This window comes from Schistocerca nitens, chromosome 7 (genome assembly GCF_023898315.1).
Source record: "Schistocerca nitens isolate TAMUIC-IGC-003100 chromosome 7, iqSchNite1.1, whole genome shotgun sequence".
NCBI classification, from domain to species: domain Eukaryota; kingdom Metazoa; phylum Arthropoda; class Insecta; order Orthoptera; family Acrididae; genus Schistocerca; species Schistocerca nitens.
Genome location: NC_064620.1, coordinates 618,867,626 through 618,879,330, shown reverse-complemented (window position 1 = coordinate 618,879,330; position 11,705 = coordinate 618,867,626).

The window sequence follows — 11,705 nt, the reverse complement described above, 5'->3', positions numbered from 1 at the left end:
TGACGGACTTTGAGCGAGGGCGTATAGTGGGCATGCGGGAGGCCGGGTGGACGTACCGCCGAATTGCTCAACACGTGGGGCGTGAGGTCTCCACAGTACATCGATGTTGTCGCCAGTGGTCGGCGGAAGGTTCACGTGCCCGTCGACCTGGGACCGGACCGCAGCGACGCACGGATGCACGCCAAGACCGTAGGATCCTACGCAGTGCCGTAGGGGACCGCACCGCCACTTCCCAGCAAATTAGGGACACTGTTGCTCCTGGGGTATCGGCGAGGACCATTCGCAACCGTCTCCATGAAGCTGGGCTACGGTCCCGCACACCGTTAGGCCGTCTTCCGCTCACGCCCCAACATCGTGCAGCCCGCCTCCAGTGGTGTCGCGACAGGCGTGAATGGAGGGACGAATGGAGACATGTCGTCTTCAGCGATGAGAGTCGCTTCTGCCTTGGTGCCAATGATGGTCGTATGCGTGTTTGGCGCCGTGCAGGTGAGCGCTACAATCAGGACTGCATACGACCGAGGCACACAGGGCCAACACCCGGCATCATGGTGTGGGGAGCGATCTCCTACACTGGCCGTACACCACTGGTGATCGTCGAGGGGACACTGAATAGTGCACGGTACATCCAAACCGTCATCGAACCCATCGTTCTACCATTCCTAGAGCGGCGAGGGAACTTGCTGTTCCAACAGGACAATGCACGTCCGCATGTATCCCGTGCCACCCAACGTGCTCTGGAAGGTGTAAGTCAACTACCCTGGCCAGCAAGATCTCCGGATCTGTCCCCCATTGAGCATGTTTGGGACTGGATGAAGCGTCGTCTCACGCGGTCTGCACGTCCAGCACGAACGCTGGTCCAACTGAGGCGCCAGGTGGAAATGGCATGGCAAGCCGTTCCACAGGACTACATCCAGCATCTCTACGATCGTCTCCATGGGAGAATAGCAGCCTGCATTGCTGCGAAAGGTGGATATACACTGTACTAGTGCCGACATTGTGCATGCTCTGTTGCCTGTGTCTATGTGCCTGTGGTTCTGTCAGTGTGATCATGTGATGTATCTGACCCCAGGAATGTGTCAATAAAGTTTCCCCTTCCTGGGACAATGAATTCACGGTGTTCTTATTTCAATTTCCAGGAGTGTATATCTTATAGAGGGCAGTAGTGGATCAATAATTTTTACCATATGGATAGTGATGCCATCATGTCCAGTAGATGCTGACTAACCCGCATGATGGCTTTCTTGACAGTATTGCAAGTGACGTGCTGTAGATACAATTTTTCTTTGCTACAGTTGTTCATCCCCATGAAGTAATCAGTGATTCTCTGTTTTTTGCAGTTCAATTATGGTTGTAGGTAATGTGAAGATACGGTTAGGCTTTCACCTGGGACCATGGGATTTTCTACAACTTTTATTTTGCTAAACAGAGACAATGGAGATTTTTCCACAGGATAGCTGGTCTACATCTATTGTCAGTTAATGTACGGGCATGCCTGAGTTTATCGTTTCTCACCGCTTGACTGACTATGTTTCGTTTCTGTTTGTATACAGTATTATTTTCAGATGTATGGTGTATCTTGTATGCTCGATGTGGAGCATCTCTGAGGTTCCTGAGCTGTTTTAGTTCATCAGTCATCCAAGGTGCAGGTTTCCTTTTTACTTTTCTGGTCTTTATTGGAGCATATTTGTCATATAGTTGAGTAATTTTGTTAGTGAAATCCTGAGGTTTTTCGTTTATGTCCATGAGGGGAGTAGAGGTCATCCCCCAAACTATTTCTTGTGCCTCAGTTTCGAGTTCAGGCAAATTTATGCGTTTGAAGTCTCGGTATGTAGACAATTTTTGTTTCTTTCTACGACATTCTAGTGTATATGTCATGAAAATAATGTCATGGGCAGACATGCCAGGCGCAGATATTTGAGAGGTGCTGATTATTCTGTTTGGAGATTTCGTTGCGAGTATATCTATGAAAGTGTGACTGGTTGTCGTGTGATGAGTCGGTGCCAGTTGAAGTAGCGTCATATATGAGGAAGAAAGCATCCTCTTAAATTTCCCACTGGAAGGACTTTTGCACAGAAAATTAATGTTAGTGTCTTCTGCTATAACTACGTGTTCATATGACGATTCGAGACTTGAGAGGGCAGTTTCGAAGCAGGCGAACCCACCTACTTTAGGAGGTTTGTAAAGGACACATATTAAGCACTCTCTGTTAAGGGATTTGATCTCTATGAACATATATTCCTCTTGTTAATCTATATTATTGTCGGATGTATGTAGCACAGTAGGTGATAAATCAGAGCATATGTATGCCCTACTCCACCCCCTCGTCCGTTGCATCTGTTTTGCCTGAGAAAGATATAGCCGTCTAGTTTTACAGAACTTGAGGGAATATTTGGTTTGAGCCAAGTCTCTGACAAAAGTATTACGTGTGTATCAGTAGTTTGAAATATACATTTGAACTCTCCAATGTGAGCTGGCAGAGATTGGACATTTGCTTGTGCAATATGCAGCTTGGTGTGTTCGGGTGTCGATTGCCCATGGAGGCTGCCGACAGGTGGTTGCGGGTCGAGGTTAGCACTGGCAAGAGGGTCTGGCATGAGGAACATGGAAGGCATGAGGAGGAGGGGGAGGGGGTGTTCTCCCGATTCTCTGCAGGGAATGCAGCCAGGAAGGGGGGAGGGTAGGTCCCTGGGCCAAGGTCAGCGAGGTTTGCCACAGTTCTGAAATTAGCTGTGTGCTGGCAAGGGAAAGAATCTCGCCAACACGACGGGAGTAATCTGCACGTTACGGCTTTCAAGACAAGGACAAAGTATGATATTAATGGCACTTATGAGGATAACAACTAAAATATGGTTGTGGGTTGCTAATTACAAGTGTAAGTAAGACTAACTTATGTAATAATTAACAAAATTACATGAGAAAACAGTTAGAGATAAAAATAGCTATGTGGAGGAACGAAAAGTTGGTAATACAAATAATAACAAAATTATATGAGAAAACAATTAGAGATAAAAATAGTTAGGTGGAGAAACGAAAAATTTGATAATCCGTTAGTTAAGTTATGGATGACAATGTAAACAATGTAAACATACAGGTTAGTGGCAGCAAGATTTGACATCATTTAGCTTCTAACACTGAAAATTGTTCTCTTTCTGTTCTCGGTCTTGACCATTATCAATTCATCTGTGTTCTCCCTGTTGCTATCTGAAATGCCGAACAGTCTGAGATTATTGCGTCTCGGATATTGTTCGAGCTCGTCCGACTTCTCGATCAATTTTTGTTCGAACAGTCATGCTGCCTACCTACTTGCTTTTTAACGATGTGTTCAGTGCACGTATCTCGCTCGCATTCGCCTGTAGAGTTTTCTGTATTTTATCCGTCACTGCTGCAGTGACAGCATCAGCGATGGTTTGAACAATGAGCCTGAGCGCCTCCTTAGCGTCTCCTCAGCCTTCACGAGTGTGGTGATGTTAGCGATGCTGGGTGGAGCGGCCGCAACTCCACCCGTGCGCTGTCGCTGACCTGGCCGTTGGCTGCAGTGCGCGTTGTTCGGCGATTTTCCATTTTAAGTGTGATTTCGTGTAGCTAGTATTCAGTATGTGATGGAAAATACGACACTTGGCACTAGATATACGACTTTAGTATGTGTAGACTAGCGTAACTGCTTAAAAACACCTCCAGATTTCACGTAAACGTGCAATCCAAGCTAATGCAAGTCACTCACTCGCCACCAGGTTGGATAACAGACTCCCTTACGTCTAACAGTGATCATCAGTTTAGGGCTAGTGCTTCCTCACAGATGCTGTAGCTCCGGACATAATGGCAAGTCGCTTGTCATTTCATGCATACTAACATGGTATATGGTCCACCAAATTCCCAACGTCAGAATCACCCGCCAGACCCATTACTCTTGCACCTGATCTCTCTAATTCGTTTTTGGGCACTCATTGAAACCTACCAAACAGTGCTGTGTCATGGCGTGCCCGTATAAGTTTTTACATCCAAATACAGACTATAACTTGAATTGAGGGATGCGTTGAACCCTCCAATTATCTGTGGGTTATTTGCCTTGTCGTGTCTGTCAACACACTGGCGAAGTCCCAACGAATCCCACACTCAAAGATAAGAAGCATATCAACATTAGCCAAAAGTTTGATGCTGCCCCTCATTTTCTTGTGCATTGGATTCCAGGACCAACTATGTGCCATGTAATAAAAGGTGGGGTCCAGAGAGTATATTTCCATGCATACAATATGAAACTTCTCAAAAACATCTGGAAACAAGCACATGTCTGTCTTCATGTATAGTCTTGCGTATTCCCCCAAAATTTGGAATGTAGAATTCCTGCCAGTCATCCGTGGCATGCTCGTAATTCGCACTAGCTATGGTATCGCCTGTGAGAGAACTGGTAAATGTAGATATGTCAGTTAGTCTGGTTTCGTCGAGTTTCGCCTGGTCACAAGTTGAAACTTTTCCTCATTGGGGTATGCAGGTGCGATGATGTGCATATCCTCCTGAAGTAGATTGTTAACAAGTTTCTGGAGTGAAATCTGCATGAAACGCAAGGTGTCGAGGATGTGCCATTTCTCTGGCGCGTTGCGTATCCGGCACTATCGATAGCAACTTGTATTTCTGTTTCCGTCTGGTTCGGCCTGCGCAGGCGCTGAGGCGGCTGCTGCCCTCTGGAGCGTTTTTCGCGGGGAGCCGCGCGCGCTCGGCTCGGCAGTTGGATTCGCACCGAGCTGGCGGTGTTTGGCCTTCCGCCCCGGCACGGAGGTGTGGTCTCGTTGTTGGCGGGCCTCGATTTGGGCATTGGGCTGTGTTGATGATGTGGTGTTGCGGACAACTGATGGATTCCCGCACGAGATCGCTCGAGGTTCTCAGTCTCTGAAAAGGGTGCCACGATATCGCTTGGGTTTCCGCACTCAGGAGTTGTAAGGACTGCAGCGCAGGTTTTCTGTGTGTTTGCTCTGTCCGGTCTGCGTGGCGGGGTTCGTTTCACCTTACTTCAGCTGTTGTTTATATTTTCTGCGTGATTCCGTTTTAGCCGGAGTCTGGGTGTCGAGTTTTCTGCTGGTGTGTACCCGGTCGTCGCCCCTGTTTTCCCGCCCGGGGGGCAGCCGTATCTGTTGGTGGGAATTATTTAGCAGTGTGTGTTTTGCGTGGGCCCGTTGTGCTCACGCGCCCTGATCCTGAGTTGAAATTACTGTGGTCAGGCTGGCTCAGTAGCTGGAGTGTGTGTTATTGCTTTTCTGGCTTACTGGGGACTGCGCGCACTCCCGTTCCGTTTGTGATGTGGCAGCAGTCTGATATTTTTGGAGGATCCAGTTATATCGAGCTTCCTAACGATTTAATGGGTAAGAAGGCGCCAAAACTGAAAAGGATCTGGCTTGTTTTGCAAGATCAGTGCTGACTTTCAAGAGAAATTACAAGAAACAAGAACAGTGCACATTTCGATATGGAATAGGTCTTGACATTCGTTGATGTTATAACTTTGCTGGCACTGGGTTCCTCATAAAGATTCAGGATATACTTAAACTTGAGGCAGAATATTTAGGAATACTGATTCACATTTCTGGCCTGAAGAAGCAGAAAAGCAAGCCAGATGAAGTTGATGACAATGCTGACAATCAGCATCAGATGCATGACAAGCATACTGTAGTTGGACCATCCCACTTTTCTAAATATACAGGTGGGCGTGGTCTTCATGTAAACATGCTGCTTTTCTGTGGAGATGAAAATTATCACTACATATGGATAAAACACCTTTCCCAAGGAAAAGTATTTAAAAAGGTATCTGAAGGACTGTAAATCCAAGGAAGCACTACATGTTGTTACACCTACAGAAGAAAACAAGTCCATCAGGAGCAATGTTTATTTAATGCATATGCTCACTTAAAATGCCTCTTTACCCCAGTCACCCACTGTAAAGGGAACCCCTTAGCTGCACATACCACCTTCTCGCAAAAACATGTACTGTATACCACAGTGTACCAACTTGTATGCTCTTACAATTCAAGTCTTAACTACTACGAATCTTGTGTCACTAATAATCCTGTGGCTTGATTGCTCACTGAGCTTGAAAAACTCTCATGGGATTTTGAAAGTCTTTACAACACCTACACCCACATGACCGTACCAGAGGAGAATAAAAAATTATACAGTGATGCAGTTAACTCTCATATTAGAGGGCTCCATTTAAATAAAAAAGCTGAAATTCCCTATAGAGATCAATATCATCTTATGGGGAACTTTCGTGGTGTAGCTCAAAATGCTCACAATTTTAAGTATAAGTCACCATGACGCATATCCACTTTATTCCATAATTTAAGTGGGTTTCTAGTTGAGGAGTTGGTTAATTTAGGTATGAAGAAAGATCAGGTCAGTGTCCTGAAAAGTATTTTTTTTTCCTCAGAAGGAATGACGCCAAAAATTACACTCTCTGAGCGGACGATTTGGATGGGATTCGATTAATGAAAAGGGGACATACAATTCAAGGTTTATTTCCCCAAAACAAGTAATTAATTGTAATAAATTACACTGTGGCTTACATATTGCGGTGGCACAAACAAATCAAACTGCTTACAATATGAGGTAATACCACAGGTAAACAGAGAAACTTAAAAACTAATTACAATTTGATACATTAACAAATAATTGTTGTGCATTAAACTACATACTTCCACCTAATACAGTTAAATTTTTAAATGTGAAGCACAAATGTATAATTTACAAATAAATTTTCAGTTGAGGTTACTCTTTCCTATACCTTGTTTAAAAGAGTGATAAAATTTTCAACAGTTAAAATTGCCCTAAAATCCTGAACACAACAACACGTACATGACTAAATATATGCACGGCAAGGCCCAACATCAACAGCGCAAAACACATTCAAACCTTCGCCAACATGGGCCGCTTGCCGGTCAAAACATGTTATGACTACAGCAGCGGGAAAACTTACATAGGTAATAACAGAGGCCACCTAGCAATCTTGCCAAAATCAGTTTACACGGAGGAGTAGGAAGGGGGGAGGGATAAACACAATAAATACCATACGCAAGTGCACTTGTCAAACCTACTACTAAAATACAGTATAAAAAAGCTCTCAATTAATGACAAATCTGGGATAGACCCGGCAATATTGCACCTGAGCGCTAGTAACCAAAATAAGGTTGACAGATACCAAGGTCCGACATCATCTTAGGGCTAAATGGCACAATAAATAAATAAGAGTAAAAGAACAAGCAAATGCCAATGCCCAAGAATTTAAATAGCATTAAGTACAGACGAGGCTAAAATCAATTGCTAGCACCTTGGAAATCGTCTTAGGCTTAATTGACACTTCAAATAAATAAAGGTAAAAGAACAGACAAATGACAATGCCCAGCAATTTAAATAAAGTAAGTAAGCACAAGGCTAAAAGCAATTGGATCATAGACATGATATATGGATGTTGAGGTGTGGTATTTGGCTGGGTGCTTTACCTGACCCTCTAACTTCCATCTCGGGAAACTGGGGCTGTAAAGCGCCCAAGGTGGATTCATGATACTACTCGCCGATTGATGTGCTCTGAGATATAATGCCAATATCACCTCAGACGCCCCAGATATAGTGTGGTCTTTTCTCTTCAGCGACACTCTTCTGCATGGGAGGATGAGTCAACTTGCAGCATAGCACTGTTGAGGTGTGGTATTCGGCTGAGTGCCTTACCTGACCCTCTAACTTCCATTTTGGGAAACTGGGGCAGTATAACAACCAAGATGGGTTCATGATACCATTCACCGACTGATGTCCTCTGAGATGTAATGCCATTATCACACAAGATGCTCCAGATATAATACAGTCTTTTCTCTTGAGCAACACCCTGCTGTATGGGAAGGTAAGTCAACTCACAGCATAGTACTGAGTTACATTTAAGGTCATTAAATCTAGAATCATCTGTGGTTTTCGGGAGCTGATTCGCAAGCACTCAGAGTCATGCTTCTAGAATTCTGACTGGGTCAGAATACCTGACAGCCAGATTCTCAATGCTAGTGAAAGAGATAGACCCTCAAAGGCCCTGGCAACTGCCGAGTATTCTAGAGCGGTGATGATGCCGCTAATCTGATGTCGTACTGTACTACCGCTAGCAGCAGGTTCATAATCATTAACACTCTCATTAATACTATGTCTAGAAGATGAAGCTGACAACTGTGTCTACCTGGTGGATGACAGCATTGGTGTGAGGGGTATTAAACAAGGCAGGCATGCCTTTTGTTGCCAGCACAGGCTAACAGTTGGAGCTGGAGTAGGAGGAGGGTGAGGTCCAGTGGGAGCACCCAGGTTGAGGTGACAGTGTCCAGCAATGCTGCTGCATGCTGGAGCCTTCAACACCACCAGCGGGGGGGCTGGGAGATAGCTGCCGTTCTTCTCCCTTGGGCTGAACTGCCCAAGGTCGCTAGGCAGTATGCAATGGTGCCGGGGCTGGCAGTGCAGCGGCGGCAGTGGATTATTGTTGGGGGAGGCCACAGCAAACACAGTTGTCTCTCTCACAACCACAAGTGGTGATTTGCTAGCTGTGCATACCGCTCAGTTGCGTTTTGATTCCTGCCCCACAAGCACTAATCTAGGTACCTGTGCCTCAGCTAGCTGTTGTGGTGCTGGTGATGACTGTGGTGCATCTGTAACATACGAATAACGAAACAAATCAAGTGCAGTGCTCAAGATTTAAGAAATAAATGCCGAAACAACTAGCAACATTCAATAATAATAATAACAATAATAATAATAATAATAATAATAATAACCCCCGTGGAGGCCCGGGAAAAGAATAGGCCTCCGGTATGTTCTGCCAGTCGTAAAAGGCGACGAAAAGAACAAACCACTAATAGGGCTAACCCCCCTTTTAGTGTGATTACTTGGTTCAGGACAGAACTAAAGAAGCCTCGGACAAGCGCCGTCATGGTCGGGGACGACGCTTGAACCCTATGCCCGCCCACAATGGTAACGACACTGCTAGCCAACTGGAAAATGATTTAAATCCAAATAGAGGTGTTTTGCAGGATATGCTTCCTGCAACCACCCTAGAAGGAAAACAAAGACAGAGGATGAGATGGTCAGATGAAGTTAATCGACACCTCATGTTCTGTTATTACCAAGCAACAAACCTAGGAACCAACACAACTGGATACAGATCACAAGTACACACAACATTTATTACCAGATACCCAGAATTAAAATTTTTAACAGAACAACGACTAGCTGATCAGATCCGTGTAATAATCAAAAATAACAGGATACCCCAGTCAGAATTAGAAAACATCAAACAACAAGTACAACAAATACTAGAACAAAATAATGTGCAATCAGAAGAAGAAGAAGAAAATACAGTAATGGACTCAAACATCCCAGAGCAAACAAACAAAGAACAACACACATCAATTAAACAATCAGAGGAAAACGACATCTTAAGACAGCCACCAGAACAAGCACAAATAGAACACGAAGTGACACACATGTTAGATATAGAAGAGAAATTTCAGCTGACATATATAGAATACAAAGACACAAATACAGACATTAGATCATTCTTGCATAGACCACCAAATAACCCACAAGTCGAAACAACAATAACAACTATCAACACAATCATACACGACAAAATAAATGAAAATACAACAATGGAAGAGTTACAACTACTGGTTTATGTAGGAGCACTCACTACACTAAATATACACACTAGGCAGAGATCAGAACCAACCAACACACAGAAGAAACCCACAAAACCAGCATGGCAACACAGGCTACAGATCAGAATAGAAAAACTGAGAAAAGACATCGGACAGCTAACACAATTTATAAGAAATGAAATATCAGACAAAAAACGAAAAAGGTTAGGTAAAATCTCACAACAAGAAGCAATGGAGCAATTAGATGAAAAGAAGCAGAAGTTACAAGCATTGGCCAAACGACTTAGAAGATACAAAAAAAGTGAAAATAGAAGGAAACAAAACCAAACACTCAACACAAACCAAAAGAAATTTTACCAGACAATAGATAACACACACATTAAAATAGACAATCCACCAAACATAACAGACATGGAACACTTCTGGAGCAACATATGGTCAAACCCGGTACAACATAACAGGCATGCACGGTGGATACAAGCAGAAACAGACTCATACAAGATGATACCACAAATGCCTGAAGTGATAATTTTGCAACATGAAGTCACCCGAGCAATTAATTCTACGCACAATTGGAAAGCCCCTGGAAATGATAAAATAGCAAATTTCTGGCTAAAGAAGTTCACCTCAACACATTCACATCTAACTAAATTATTGAACAGTTACATTGCAGACCCATACACATTCCCTGATACACTTACACATGGAATAACCTATCTGAAACCTAAAGATCAAGCAGACACAGCAAACCCAGCTAAATATCGCCCCATAACATGCCTACCAACAATCTACAAAATATTAACTTCAGTCATTACACAGAAATTAATGACACATACAACACAGAACAAAATTATAAATGAAGAACAAAAAGGCTGTTGCAAAGGAGCACGAGGATGTAAAGAGCAACTGATAATAGATGCAGAGGTGACATATCAAGCTAAAACTAAACAAAGGTCACTACACTACGCATACATTGATTACCAAAAAGCTTTTGATAGTGTACCCCACTCGTGGTTACTACAGATATTGGAAATATACAAAGTAGATCCTAAATTGATGCAGTTCCTAAACATAGTTATGAAAAACTGGAAAACCACACTTAATATCCAAACAAACTCTAATAATATCACATCACAGCCAATACAGATTAAGCGTGGAATATACCAAGGAGACTCATTAAGTCCTTTCTGGTTCTGCCTTGCTCTGAACCCACTATCCAACATGCTAAACAATACAAATTATGGATACAATATTACTGGAACATACCCACACAAAATCACACATTTGCTATACATGGATGATCTAAAACTACTGGCAGCAACCAATCAACAACTCAACCAATTACTAAAGATAACAGAAGGATTCAGCAATGATATAAGTATGGCTTTTGGAACAGACAAATGTAAGAAAAATAGCATAGTCAAGGGAAAACACACTAAACAAGAAGATTACATATTGGATAACAGCGACTGCATAGAAGCGATGGAAAAAACGGATGCCTATAAATATCTAGGATACAGGCAAAAAATAGGAATAGATAATACAAATATTAAAGAAGAACTAAAAGAAAAATATAGACAAAGACTAACAAAAATACTGAAAACAGAACTGACAGCAAGAAACAAGACAAAAGCTATAAATACTTATGCCATACCAATATTGACCTACTCATTTGGAGTAGTGAAATGGAGTAACACAGACCTAGAAGCACTCAATACACTTACACGATCACAATGCCACAAATATAGAATACATCACATACATTCAGCAACAGAAAGATTCACATTAAGCAGAAAGGAAGGAGGAAGGGGATTTATCGACATAAAAAACCTACATTATGGACAGGTAGACAATTTAAGAAAATTCTTTCTAGAACGAGCAGAAACTAGCAAAATACACAAGGCAATAACTCATATAAATACATCGGCTACACCACTGCAATTTCATAACCACTTCTACAACCCTTTAGATCACATAACATCAACAGATACGAAGAAAGCAAATTGGAAAAAGAAAACACTTCATGGCAAGCACCCATAT